Source organism: Elephantulus edwardii, unplaced genomic scaffold, assembly GCF_000299155.1.
Source record: "Elephantulus edwardii isolate Elephantulus edwardi_28Jun2011 unplaced genomic scaffold, EleEdw1.0 scaffold00006, whole genome shotgun sequence".
NCBI classification, from domain to species: Eukaryota; Metazoa; Chordata; class Mammalia; order Macroscelidea; family Macroscelididae; genus Elephantulus; species Elephantulus edwardii.
The window spans coordinates 11,519,183-11,531,231 of record NW_006399756.1 but is presented as its reverse complement, the minus strand read 5'-3'; the positions used below and the strand labels follow the sequence as shown (position 1 = coordinate 11,531,231).

At 52.0% G+C, this 12,049-nt stretch overlaps 1 protein-coding gene across 1 annotated transcript in view; it reads left to right on the top strand.

The window, feature by feature from the left end:
* Positions 1-12,049, top strand: part of GRK5 (G protein-coupled receptor kinase 5) — a 126,729-nt gene that overhangs the window by 48,529 nt on the left and 66,151 nt on the right. Inside the window, exon 2 of the mRNA XM_006879900.1 lies at positions 11,097-11,209. The gene's annotated coding sequence lies outside the window, so the exon portion shown is untranslated. The remainder of the gene's footprint in view (positions 1-11,096; positions 11,210-12,049) is intronic.

Genomic DNA, 12,049 nt, shown 5'->3' with positions numbered 1-12,049 from the left:
AGACGGCTGTGGGCATGTGGTCTGTGGGCCTGAGGCCTGTGTGGGCCTGAGAGCTGTGGTCATGAGGGCTGTGGGCCTGAGGCCTGTGGGCCTGACAGCTGTGGGCCGAGGGCTGTGGGCCCAAGGGCTGTGGGCCCGAGGGCTGTGTGTGGGCCCAAGGCCTATGAGCCTGAGGGCTGTGGGCCCGAGAGCTGTGGGCCCGAGGACTGTGGACCTGGCTTCTCACTCAGAGATGACAAGGAACAGAACTGGGCTGGGAGCCTATGTCCCAGCTTTGTCCCCAACTCTTTCCAATATGCCAGGTACGTTTCTCTGCTACTTGCAATGTCTCTACCTGCCTGCCTCAGTCTACCCTAGAGTGCTCACCTTCCATTTACCCGGCTTATGCCTCATTCCCACAGCAAAACCCCATAACCAAATCCACTACCATGGGGTCTGTTCCAGCTTGCAGAGCTGCCCCATGGTGTCTCCAGGGCTATACACCTTTACAGGCACAGTTTGCTTCTCTTCTGTGTGTAGCCACTGGTGGTTTTGAACTGGCAGCCTTGAGGTTAACATCCAGGAGTTTTAGTCACTCCACTACCAGGGCTCCTCTCAAAAAAAGGAAGAATCTAAATTCTGCTGTGTTCTTGGCCTTGAGGAGAAAGGGGCGGTCACTACCTGACTGGAAGTCCTATTATTTACTCCTCAGAGGCCCTTGCTGCATTTTCCGTCCCTCTCAGTCCATAGCCCTTCCCCACACTCCTGGCATCTTCTAGACTTTGGCCACTTCAGGTGGGCTCAAGCCAGAAACCTGGACTTTTGCCAAAGAGGCAGGGCTGGTTGGAGCCGCTGGCTGGGCTGGGTTCCCCCAAGAGCCCGCCTCAGCCGGTCTCCTCTCTGCTCTGTTTCAGGCCCATAAACAAAACCCCCTGACCCCACTCCTCTCATCACCTCCACTGCCCTTCCCCTGCCTGCGACTCAGAGTCCCTGAGCGGCACAAATGGGAGAAAGGTGGGCAGGCTCCTCCTAAGAGAATTCACAGTCTCAGAAACCCTCTGGAGGTCTGCTGTTCACTAGAACTGAGTCTGTGGCTGTATCCGTGTAGGTTTTATTAACCTAGAGATTGGTGGCTTAAACTCACTGGTGTGCTGCAGGAGTAAGGCTTGGCAAACCCCCCTCTGTAAAGGGGTTATTGGATGGTGGTTCTTTTATACCATCAAGTTGGGACCAACTCACAGTCGATTTTCTAGCAGGCTTTGAGCTGTGGTGCTGGAGAAGAGTATTGAATGTACCATGGACTGCTAAGAAAACAAACAGGTTCATCCTGTAGAGAGTTAAACCAGGCTGCTCCTTGGAGGCAAGGATTCTGGGGCTTCATCTGACATACTTTGGACATGTTGTAAGGAGGTACCAGTCCTTGGAGAGGGACATCATGCTTGGGAGGGTGGAGGGACAGCTTAGGAAGGGAAGACCCTCTATGAGGAGGATTGATTCAGTGACTGGGGTAATTGGAATGGTGTATCAGAGACAGTGCGATTGACACAGGACAGAGCATGGTTTAGGGCTGTTGTACATAGGGTCGCTATGAGTTGTAAGCAACTCGATGGCACATAACAACAAATCACACAAGGAGAAACTGCCCATCTTTCTTCTGCCTGGCCGCTGGTAGGTTTGAACTCCGGGCCTTTAGGTTTACAGGGCAACACATTAAAGCTGAGAAAACCCTGTGGACATTTCCCATCTGCAGCTCACTAGGTCTCCGTGCGTTGACGCCATGGCAGCAGGCCTGGCTTGGCTTCGCCTGTAACAAGCCTGCCAAGCAGTGCTTTTCAGTCTCATGTCCGATCCAGGTGCCGCCATAAACGTCGTAAGACGTGGGCTTCCGATTTCTGATCATACAAAGATGTGTGACAAGTACAAGGCATTCAGGAAAACTGGAGGCTAGAGAGAGGGGAACAAAAGGCATCGAAAGGCGGGGCTTGTTTGGGGTGTGTTTGTGTAATGCGCCGTATGTCATTTTTTCTATTCACATAAAAACATCTTTCTTGAAGGACTAGGAGCCCACTCAGCTGTTGCTAACCAAATACCAAATGTTTCCCTTTCCCCGCCCTCGCCTTTCAAGAGGTGGTTTGTGAGGAATCGCCCTCCTTCTCCCTGATGCGATCTTGCCTTTCACACGTCAGAGAGCTTTTTTTCCCCTTGGAGCAAAAGCCTAATTGTTTTTTCCAGCTTTGGCTGGATTTTTAAGCGAAAGCTATTTTCAAATTACGTTTTTTGCGGATTGTTCTAGACACGGAAGAGGGCAGAGTCGGAGACTGGAGGGACTCTGGCTAATCCAAGCCCCTCATATCCGCTTCCTTGGGCCCCTCCGGGTCCATCAGACAGCCCCCATCCCTAAAGTATTTCATAAAAGAAAGGGAACTGAATGCAAAAACATGAAGTGAATTCCCCCTTGGAAGTGAGAGGATGCCCCTTGGACACCCCCTTTGTGCTCAGTGAACATGTGGTTTTATTTCCAAGCGCTCCGGTGTTGGCGTTTCTGTTTCCTCAGGAAGCCGCCTTTGGTTCTTGCTCTTTGGAAATGGAACGTGCATTTTCATTGACCCAAGTTCAAGGAGCGCCTGAGGCAACAGTGGAACCAGTCCCAGCAGGTTTTAGCAGGGACTCCCCTCCCAGCGCTCACTTCTTGGTCTCTATCGTCTGGGGCTGGAAGCCAGCTCCCCACCTGCCTTCATCTTGGGAGCAGGCCGAGGAGGCGGCCCCTCCACCACCCAGGTTGTATGGCCATCTGAGAGGAGCCCCACTGTCCTTGCTTTTTGCTAGGAATGTCTGGTTGACCTCCAAACATCCACATACCACAGACTCTTAATTAAGAAAGTCTGTTCCCATTTCATGTCACTCGAAAAGAATGAAAACAGTGACAGCATTTATTTATCTTCACTATCAATATCGTTCCTGTTTTTAAATCTACTGGGGGTTCCAAGTCTTGAAGGAATTGACTGTGGACTGTGAGAGTTTAACCTTTAGCAAGTTGCTGTGGGACGCATGTGACTTTTCCGAGGAGAGGCTCAGTGAAGGGGGGGGAAGGACCTGGATCCAGCCATACCTGAAGCTGGACTTCCTGTAAACCATTAGATTTCCTTTTTTGGCCTTAATCTGCTTCAGTTTAGGTTTCTGTCTCTTAAATCCCAAATGTGCAAATTCGTCAACGTCTCGGCCTCAGAAAGTACTTTGGGAGATTAAAAATGAAAACCTATACACAGCTCCCTGTCAGTGGTGGAGAGGCTCCCTGTCAGGCTGCCAAAACAAGTAGGTGGGGTGCTGAGAGGCTTCTGTGTCCTCCCTCACCATGCAGCCGGGACCCCAGGGAGTCTCCAGAGGTCCCATGTCCACCCCGATGAGTGCAGCATCGCACTCACCAGAGCACGCCCCACCCTGCTGGCACCCTGCGTCACAGCCCACAGCCTCATTCTTGGCCTCAGCTGACGGCCTGCTGCTCAGTCCACACCTGCTGCCGGGTTTGTTGCCGTCAAGTCAATTCTGACTCAGCTAGGCCCATGTGACGGAGTCAAACAGTCCCGCAGGCTCTTCTTGTCCACAGTCTCAGTGGAAGCAGACCACCAGGGGTTTTCCTCTCTGGTGTCACTGGATGGAGTCAAACCACCAGCCTTTTGGTTAGACGTGTGAACCATTTGCTCCTTGGACAGACTGGCTCACATCCAGGTGAAAAACAAGCACAGGTCCGAATTCTGCTTCTGACTTCCAGCTCAGTGATTGTCACTAGAACAAATTTGGCAACATCTGCAGACATTTTTGGGTGACACACCTGGGGGAACTCCATGCGCTGCTGGAAGGTGTGGCAGCCCTGTGGTCCTGGGCCAGACCAGCCTTGGGGAAAAACAACCCTAATGGTACAGATGGTCGTAAAGCCAAGATGAGCCTGCTTCCCACCAGAGCAGGCCCCCAACTGCAGGAGGCTGATGACCTTCCTGCCCAAAGGCTGGGAGTTATAGTGACTCCCAAGCAGATGACTTCCTCCCTGCTCCCCTCCCCATCTGCCCTGCCTTCCCATGGTCCCCAATACGCCTCAGACTGCTCAGGTCAGCTTGGCTCTGAAGTTGTTGACCCACTTCCCCCAGTGGAACACTCAATGCATTCCGGACTCCTGGGCCCGGAAGTCCCGCCCTTTCCTGTCTGAGCCTGGCCTTTCTTTCCAGGGTTATCATCCTCCGTCCTGTGTACAACAGTCCTCAGCCTCCCCTTTAACAACCTGCCCCCCAATCAAGGACACGGCTTAGTTACCTCCAGCAATAGACTGGCTTTCCAGACCTCTGCCAGTCACCTTCCCCCCGGATGGGCCCAGTTTGCCCACACCTGCCACCTCCCGCAGTCAGGACACCAGACCTCTATCGCTGCACCCATACATCACACCACAAAGGTCTCATCCCCATGCCAGCTGCACGCTCCATGTCTGGCCTTGATCCTCAACCTGCCGGTGGTAGTGAACTAACTCTCCTTCCACAGGGGATGAATCCCCCAGCTGTTCAATTCAAGAGGAAGTCTTTTTTTTCCTTTCTTTTTTTACGATGTCAGACTGGAGACTAAGGTGTGCATGATCAGGGCTATAGTCTTCGCAATTACATGCTATGCATCAGAGAGTTAGATAGTGAATAGGGTTGATAGAAAGAGAATTGATGCCTTTGAGCTGTGGTGCTGGAGACCAGTGTTGAATATACCATGGACTCCTAGGAGAACAAACAGGTTTGTCCTGGAGAGGGTGACTCCGGAATGCTCCTTGGAGTCAAGGATTCTGAAGCTTCGTCTGACATACTTTGTGCATGTTGCAAGGAGGGACTGGTCCTTGGAGAGGGACATCATGTTTGGCAGGGTGGAGGGACGGCGCAGGAGAGGAACACCTTCTATGAGATGGATCGCTTCTGTGACTGGAGCAGTGGGAATAAGTGCGTTTGAGATGGCTAGGTTGGCACAGAATAGAACAGTGTTTAGAGCTCTTGTACATAGGGTCGCTATGAGTCGCAAACGACTCGATGGCACATAACAACAACAACAACACATTGGATATTTATTTTTTTTACTAGTTTATTTACAAAATTCTAATACAAATTTAAACATTCTTTAAGTTTTCCTCACCCCCTCACCCATCGAATTGTACAACCCATTGATTAATCACCCTTTCCCCCTGCACATCCACATCCTTCTGTTTCCAGCCTCTCTCACCCCTCCTGGATCCTTACACTCATTCTACAATAACTGTCTTATACAATATTTAGCCTTATGGGACTGAGTTAATTCGCTCAGCATAATGCTCTCCAGTGCCTCCCAGATTAGGTAATAATTTACAAAGTTATTGCTCCTGTGTGCTGCATAGTGTTCCATTGTGTGAATGTACCATCATTTCTCAAGAGGGAAGTCATAGAGTGGGAGACTTCAGAAGAGTGTGCTGAGTGAATGAGGGACTCAAAGCTAGCGTGGTGGGGGACCACGGGGATTCCTCTGGCCGGGATGCTTTGGTGCCCCCTCAGCTTAGATGCTCTGAAACAGCCGCCTCATTCTGATTTTGAGGAAAAGACCAAACAGGCAGAGGGCTCCAAAGAAGACTCCTGTGGTCTTAAAGGACCGGTATGAGTGTACATGTGTATGTGTATGTGTGTGCATATACACGTGTGTCTGTGTGTGTGGCACCTCCGTGCCTCCCAGCGTGGGGGAGGTGGAGATGGAGGCAGAGAGCAAAAGCTTCTGCTCTTCTCACTGGCTCCCACTCCCCAACCCTGACGGTGCACACTTGGGATAAATGGTGTGGGCAGTCCCCCTCCCAGCTGGATTTAAACAACAGGGCAGAAAAGATCTGCTCCCGGACTGCTGAGCACCTTATGTTTCCAACGCTGACTTCTTCAGAAACAAGCACACCTGGGACTTAACACTGGCGACACCGAGAGCTTTGATGTGCAGCCCCCTACATCAGGTCTCCGATTTATGTTTTCCCCTCTGGCAACTCTGCGATGAATTGAGTCACGTCCTTTGAAAATTATTGTTGACATCCTGATGGCTCCCCCCACCCCCCATACCTGTGAAGGTGCCTTGCTTTGGTTTGGAAATTGGGTCTTTGGGGAGGTGAGTAGTTAGCATGAGGCTGTAGAGCCGTGAGTCGATCCTAACCCCACCTGAGCGATGCCCCTGGAAGGATGAGGCGTGGCAAGACCACCACGTGGCAGTGGCACCAAGCAAAGAATGTCCGGGGGCCCCCAAAGGTGGGAGAAAGGTCTGGAACCCATTGTCCCTCAGAGTCGCAGCAGGAAGCAACATGGCTGACACCGTGGCCTTGCCTCCAAAACTGTGAGACAAGACATTTCTGTGCTTGAAAGCCGCCCACTCAAGCTGTTTTGTCGTGGCAGCCCCGGGAAGTTGTCACCACCTCCTTCCCCATCTCTGAGAGAACTGCAGACGGCGGCTCGAGGCTGCGGTGGTGTCTTTCGAAGGTGGGCCCAGTTAGGCTTTTTGAGACAAGACTCTGAATAGTTGATGTCCTGTCCTTTCTCTTCCTGGGCGCCTCTGTCACTGGGGAGGAGCCCGGAACGGGGCTGCTGACAGCTTGTGTGGGATCACAAGGTGTTTACTGCACTGCGTGCATATCACTGCCTTGTTTCCACACTGACAGTGAACACCATATGGAGGAGCACAGGCTGTCAGATGAGCCTTGAAGGAATCAGCTTCTCCGTGAAGTCTTACTGCTTCGAGCACTGGCAAGAATGTACATGCTTGCCCGTAATTAATAGACCCGGAATTTGACACGAGGTCTTTTACCCTGGGTAATTCATCTCTGTGTGTGTTGGAGGAGCTTGGCCGATGGGGAAAGGACGAGGTGGTTTTGTTTTCCTCTCCTCGGGGAACCAGGTTGAGTGGGAGGCAGTGAGAACACAGCAAGGCATGGCGCTAACAGGTGCGGGGGACAGACCTGTCACAGGCCGCAGAGACCAGCCACCCTCCAGCTTCCTCCTCCCAGATTCCCCACGGCGCCTGACGGGAACACTCATCTCACTTGACCTTTCCTCCCTGTCACTCGGGCTCTTGTCTGCTCGCCCACGCACACTCTTGCTGTCCTTTCCATCCGAGTCCAGGCTCCCTGAGGGCTGGGACCATGGCCCACTGCCCCCGCAGGCCCTCAGACCCTGGCACATGTGAGGCAGCTTAAATGATTGTTGGACCATCTGTGTGTGGAAGGTGAGCCTCACCCACAGCTGAAGAGTTAAGAGTCCAAGGCCAATTTCAGCCCCAAACCACTTGGGACCAGGCTGAAGAGGTGCAGCCGGTTGTCCTGGAGTAGATTCCGACTCACAGGGACCACATGGGAGTCAGGACAGAGCTGTTTTCTATCAGGTTTCTTTAAGTGGCAACATCTTTTGGAAGGAGGCCGGCATGCCTTTCTTCCAGCATACTTCTGAGTGGACACGAACTCCCAACCTTTCCAGCCACCATGATAACAGTTTACACTGCCCAGGGACTTAGAAACAGACTTGTTCCCATTGATGCACATTTCCACCCAGGAACATAGGAGAAATTTTGGGATTCCTTATCCTCACTGTACTGCAAGCTGATGAATGTCAAGAACAACACCCCCTCAGACAGTTGACCCCAGAAAAGAAAAATAGGTTCTCCAGCTCCCCATTCTGCATGCCTCTCTCGGCCACAATGGATGGCAGTTCAGTGCTGGGGACTAAAGTGACACAGACAGAGTCAGGGCCAAGAAGGGCTCAAGAATAGTCACAGGCCAGGATCCTGCTTCTCCACTGGGCCCTGTGTGCCTGTGTGCTGGGAGTCCCTGTGGGGTCTGGTACACGGGTCCTCAGGCCTCTCCAAGGGGCCAAGCCTCTTTCCAGCAAGCTCTGACAAAAGCCCTGGAATGACTGCTAAGTGGCCCAGCTCAAGGCATGTGCCCGTCTCTGAACCAGTCACTGTGACTAGGAGAGAGAGCTCTGGTTGGCTGGGACTGAGTCATGTACCCTCTTGGGGCTTGGGAGGCATAAGCTTCCTTAGTACTAGAAGGCTGGAACTGGGCTCTTAACAACTTGGAGAAGGGGTGCCCCAAAGGAACTTACTCGGGACAGGCTGAAACCCCCATGTTCTTGATCCAGCAGTATTTTATTAAATATTCCCCATGTGCCAAACCATACAATGAAGAAGACCAAAGAATTGGTGCGTTTGATTATGATGTGTATGAAGAGTATTGAGTGTATCGTAGAGAGCTGATCGAACCGACCAACCTATCTTGGAAGTGCAGCCTGAAAGTTCTGGAAAAACAAGGATAATGAGAGAGAGGAGAGAGGAGAAAAGAGGAGGGGAGGGGAGAGAAGGGGAGGAGAGGGGAAGGGGGGAGAGAGAGAGAGACAGAGGAGAGAGAGATGGGGGAGAAAGAGAGAGAGGAGCGAGAGAGACTGGGTGAGAGAGACAGAGAGGAGAGAGAGAGAAAGAGAGTGTGTGCGCGTGCGCGTACATACGCACGTGTGTTTACACATGCATGCGCAAATCAGATCTGACTAGCACAGGAGGAGATTGCCCCTCCTCCAGCAGAGCATCTGGTAGATTCGAACCGTACACCTTTGGAATTGGAGCGTGGCTTCTTGCCACTAGGCCAGCAGAGCTCCCTAGGGCGGTTTATCTCCCGTACTTTGGCCATGCTATGAGGAGGGGCCGGTCTCTGGAAAAGGACATCATGTTTAGTAGTGTAGAGGGTCGTCAGGCTCACGGTGAGGTGGATTGGTGCCATGGCTACAACGATGGGCTGAAAGAGACCAATGATTCTGAGGACGAGCAGGACCGGACCGCTTTCATTCTGTCGTATGTGGTCAGTGAGAGTCGGAACCGACTCCTCGGCACCTGCAGCAAGAAGCTCTTGTCTGAGTACTTTATAGGCATAACGCGAGATGCCATTGAGTCGGCCCATCGTGACCCAGTGGACAGCAGATCGGAGTCTTGCTCTCGTCTGCACCATGCTCACGACCTCCACCATGCTCAAACCCGTTGTTCCACTCACTGTATTGGTCCATCTCATTCAGGGTCTATTATTTATTCCTCCTGGCAGCCACAGGAAGTTAGTTTGATTACTATTCTCAATTTACAGAGGAGGAGACTGAGACACAGGAGAACCAAGTCACTTGTCCAGGTCATACGTTGAGCAAGTGAGGCTGGGATTTGAACTCGCCTCACACTTGGAGAAAGTACAGCCCCAGTGCTCCTTGGAGGCAGGGATGCTGAAGCTTCGTCTCACATGCCTTGGGCATGTTGTTAGGAAGGGCTGGATGTTCCTTGGAGAGGGACATCATGTGTGGAGAGGTGGAGAGGAAGACCTTCAGCCGGATGGGTTGACCCAGTGACTGCAGCAGTGGCCTGGGATCGAGTGACCGGAGAGCTTGAAGGTGCACAGGACAGGACAGGGTTCAGGTGTGCTGCTGCCCATGGGGTGGCTGTGAGTCATACTGGACTTGATGGCACCTGACATCGCACCGCCCATCACCAACCTTCCTGAGGGGGAGTGAATGAACTCTGGGCTGGCTGGTAACCCACACTCAATAAGGAAGGAGCCATTCCTTCTGTCCAAGGAGTTCACCTTCTGAGGGCTTACTCACCCTCTTCCGCTTCTCCCTGCCAAGTCACCCAAAGCCACCGTGTTAAAGCCCAATATTGGTGACAACTTTTGGCTGAGACTTTGGTGTCAAATGAGGAGAGCCCAAAGGGAGTCTCACCTCCGCCTAAGTCCCATAGTTTTTTTTCTGAGGTAGAAACTGGGAGCTGAAATGGGTTAGTGGGCAGTTCATAGGCACCCAACAAGTCAGCCGTTGGAACATTCTCTCTGGGCTTGGGCTCTTGTGCTGTGTTTCCTCTTTGGAACCTTCTAGGTTCCTGCGTGGCGAGGGCAGGGTGTTTCCTGGCTCCATGCCTCCACTACCTCAGCTGGACAATGCAGGATTTTCATCATCTGAAGCATCCAAATCTGGGCTTTGCTCCAGCTTGGCAATTGGGCAAAATTGAGAAGGATATTCTCTCTCTCTCTCTTTTAACTGTATCTGTTAGGATGCTTTGAGTTACAAGTAATAATTTTTTTTTCATCTCAAACTTCCTTTCAGAAAGAGACTGTGTTATCCCCTAAGTAAGCTTTTCAGATGTGGTTTGGACTGCAGGCATGGTTTGGTCCAGAGTTCATGACGTCACCATGACACCAGCGTCACTTCTTGTAACTGTCCCAGCCCTGCCTGCCTTAACGTGCTAGCCCTTCTCCCGGCCCTGACCGCCTCTGCATGTCAGCCCTTCCCCTTAGTGATTTCCTCAGAAGTGTTAAACTGTGGCCTAAGACCCTGGCTTTCCGGTTCACTCTAACTGGACACAGCCCTCCTCGTCATTGCATGGTCATCTGTCATAGAATCAGCTCAGATTCACAGCAGCCTGGTGCCTGAGAATGAAAGGCCCTGGTCCTGCACCATCTTCATGACCATTGGTATACTTGAGTCCACTCGGAGCCAATGTGTCAGTCCACCTCATGGAAAGTCTTCCTTACCTTCACGGGCCCTCCACTTCTCCAAAGGTGATGTCCTCCACCGGCGGTCACTTCTTCCTGATGACACATCTGAATTAAGCGAGTTAAAGGCTTGGGCCAGTATACTGTGCTCCATTGGATGTTCTGCTGAACTCTGCCTACCTCAGCTCATCCTGCTGGTATTTGAAATATAGTTTCCAGCGTCACAGCAATATCCAAGCCACCAGATCATGACAAAATGATAGATGAGTGGTTACATGTCTTCTAACCTTGTCCAGTTGCTGTGGCCAAGGGAATGTGATGGGGTCAGGCAGCGGTCACAACCCCCAGAGCAGCTGGCTTCTCCAAACAGAACTCAGGTGTTGGTGGGGAGTGGACACTGGGAAGTAGGTTCTTCTGCGCTGACAAGCCTTGCCTTAGCCTCGAGCCTGTGAGGTCACGACGAGGTCCTGGGGCCTTGCAGATCCCTTGCTCCCAACACCAGCTCCTGGATCAAGCATGGGCTGATGGGTTGACCATGGCCTCTCTCCCCAAGGTCTCACCACACTCTCTCTCTTCTTGTCTCCAGACAGAGATTACTGCAGTTTATGTGACAAGCAGCCGATCGGGAGGCTGCTGTTCCGGCAGTTCTGCGAGACCAGGCGGGGGCTGGAGTGTTACATTCAGTTCCTCGACTCCGTGGTAAGTTCCTGCCCCGCGAGATGCCCTTGGGCCCTCCGTGGTCAGCGGCCCTTTAAAAACACTCAGTGCAGACTTGAGGATCCGACTTGTTAGGTGACCACAGGTGGGCCCCCTCCTTGTCTGGACTGGGTTGCTGCTGCCGTAAAGTGAAGCCCTATTAGCTCTCGGACTCCTGGGTTGTTGTTCAAGGCAGTTGTCCCAACATCCAGAGTCCAGCCTCTGGGTTCTGGGGTTCCTTTCTCCAGTCTCGTCAGGTAGAACCCATTTCATAAGTTTCTAAAGCTGTGTGTTTGTGTATTTGTTCACCACTTGCCTTCTCACTAGAATGCAAGTTCCAAGGACCAGGGTCCTGGGCCCATGTCCTCTCTGCCCAGCACAGTGTCCAGTGCACGCAGGCATCAGTCTGTGGCTAAATGGAGGTTGGTTGTTTCCAGCCAGTTTGCTGGCCTTGGGCACAGCCTTGTTCTGCCCTCTCCACGATGAATCCATTCAGATCTTTGAGTTGCTCTTTTATATAACAGAACTGAGCGTCTTTCAGACAGCATGTGGGAATATTCTGGAATCCCTCAGCACTTGCTCAGGAGTCCTAGTGGCTCAGTGGTTTAAAGCATTTGGCCGCTAACCAAAAGGTCATTGGTCCAAACTCACTAGCACTTCAATAGGAAAACGACGTGATGGGCTGCGTGCATAGGAATGACAGCCTTACAGAGCTGGTGGGGTAGTTCTTCTCTGTCCTATGGACCCCTGAACTGGATCTACTCCATGGCAATGGGTGAGGCATCATTTGCTGAGAGCCTCTTGACTTCTATACATATGTGATTAGATATTATTGTCATGACA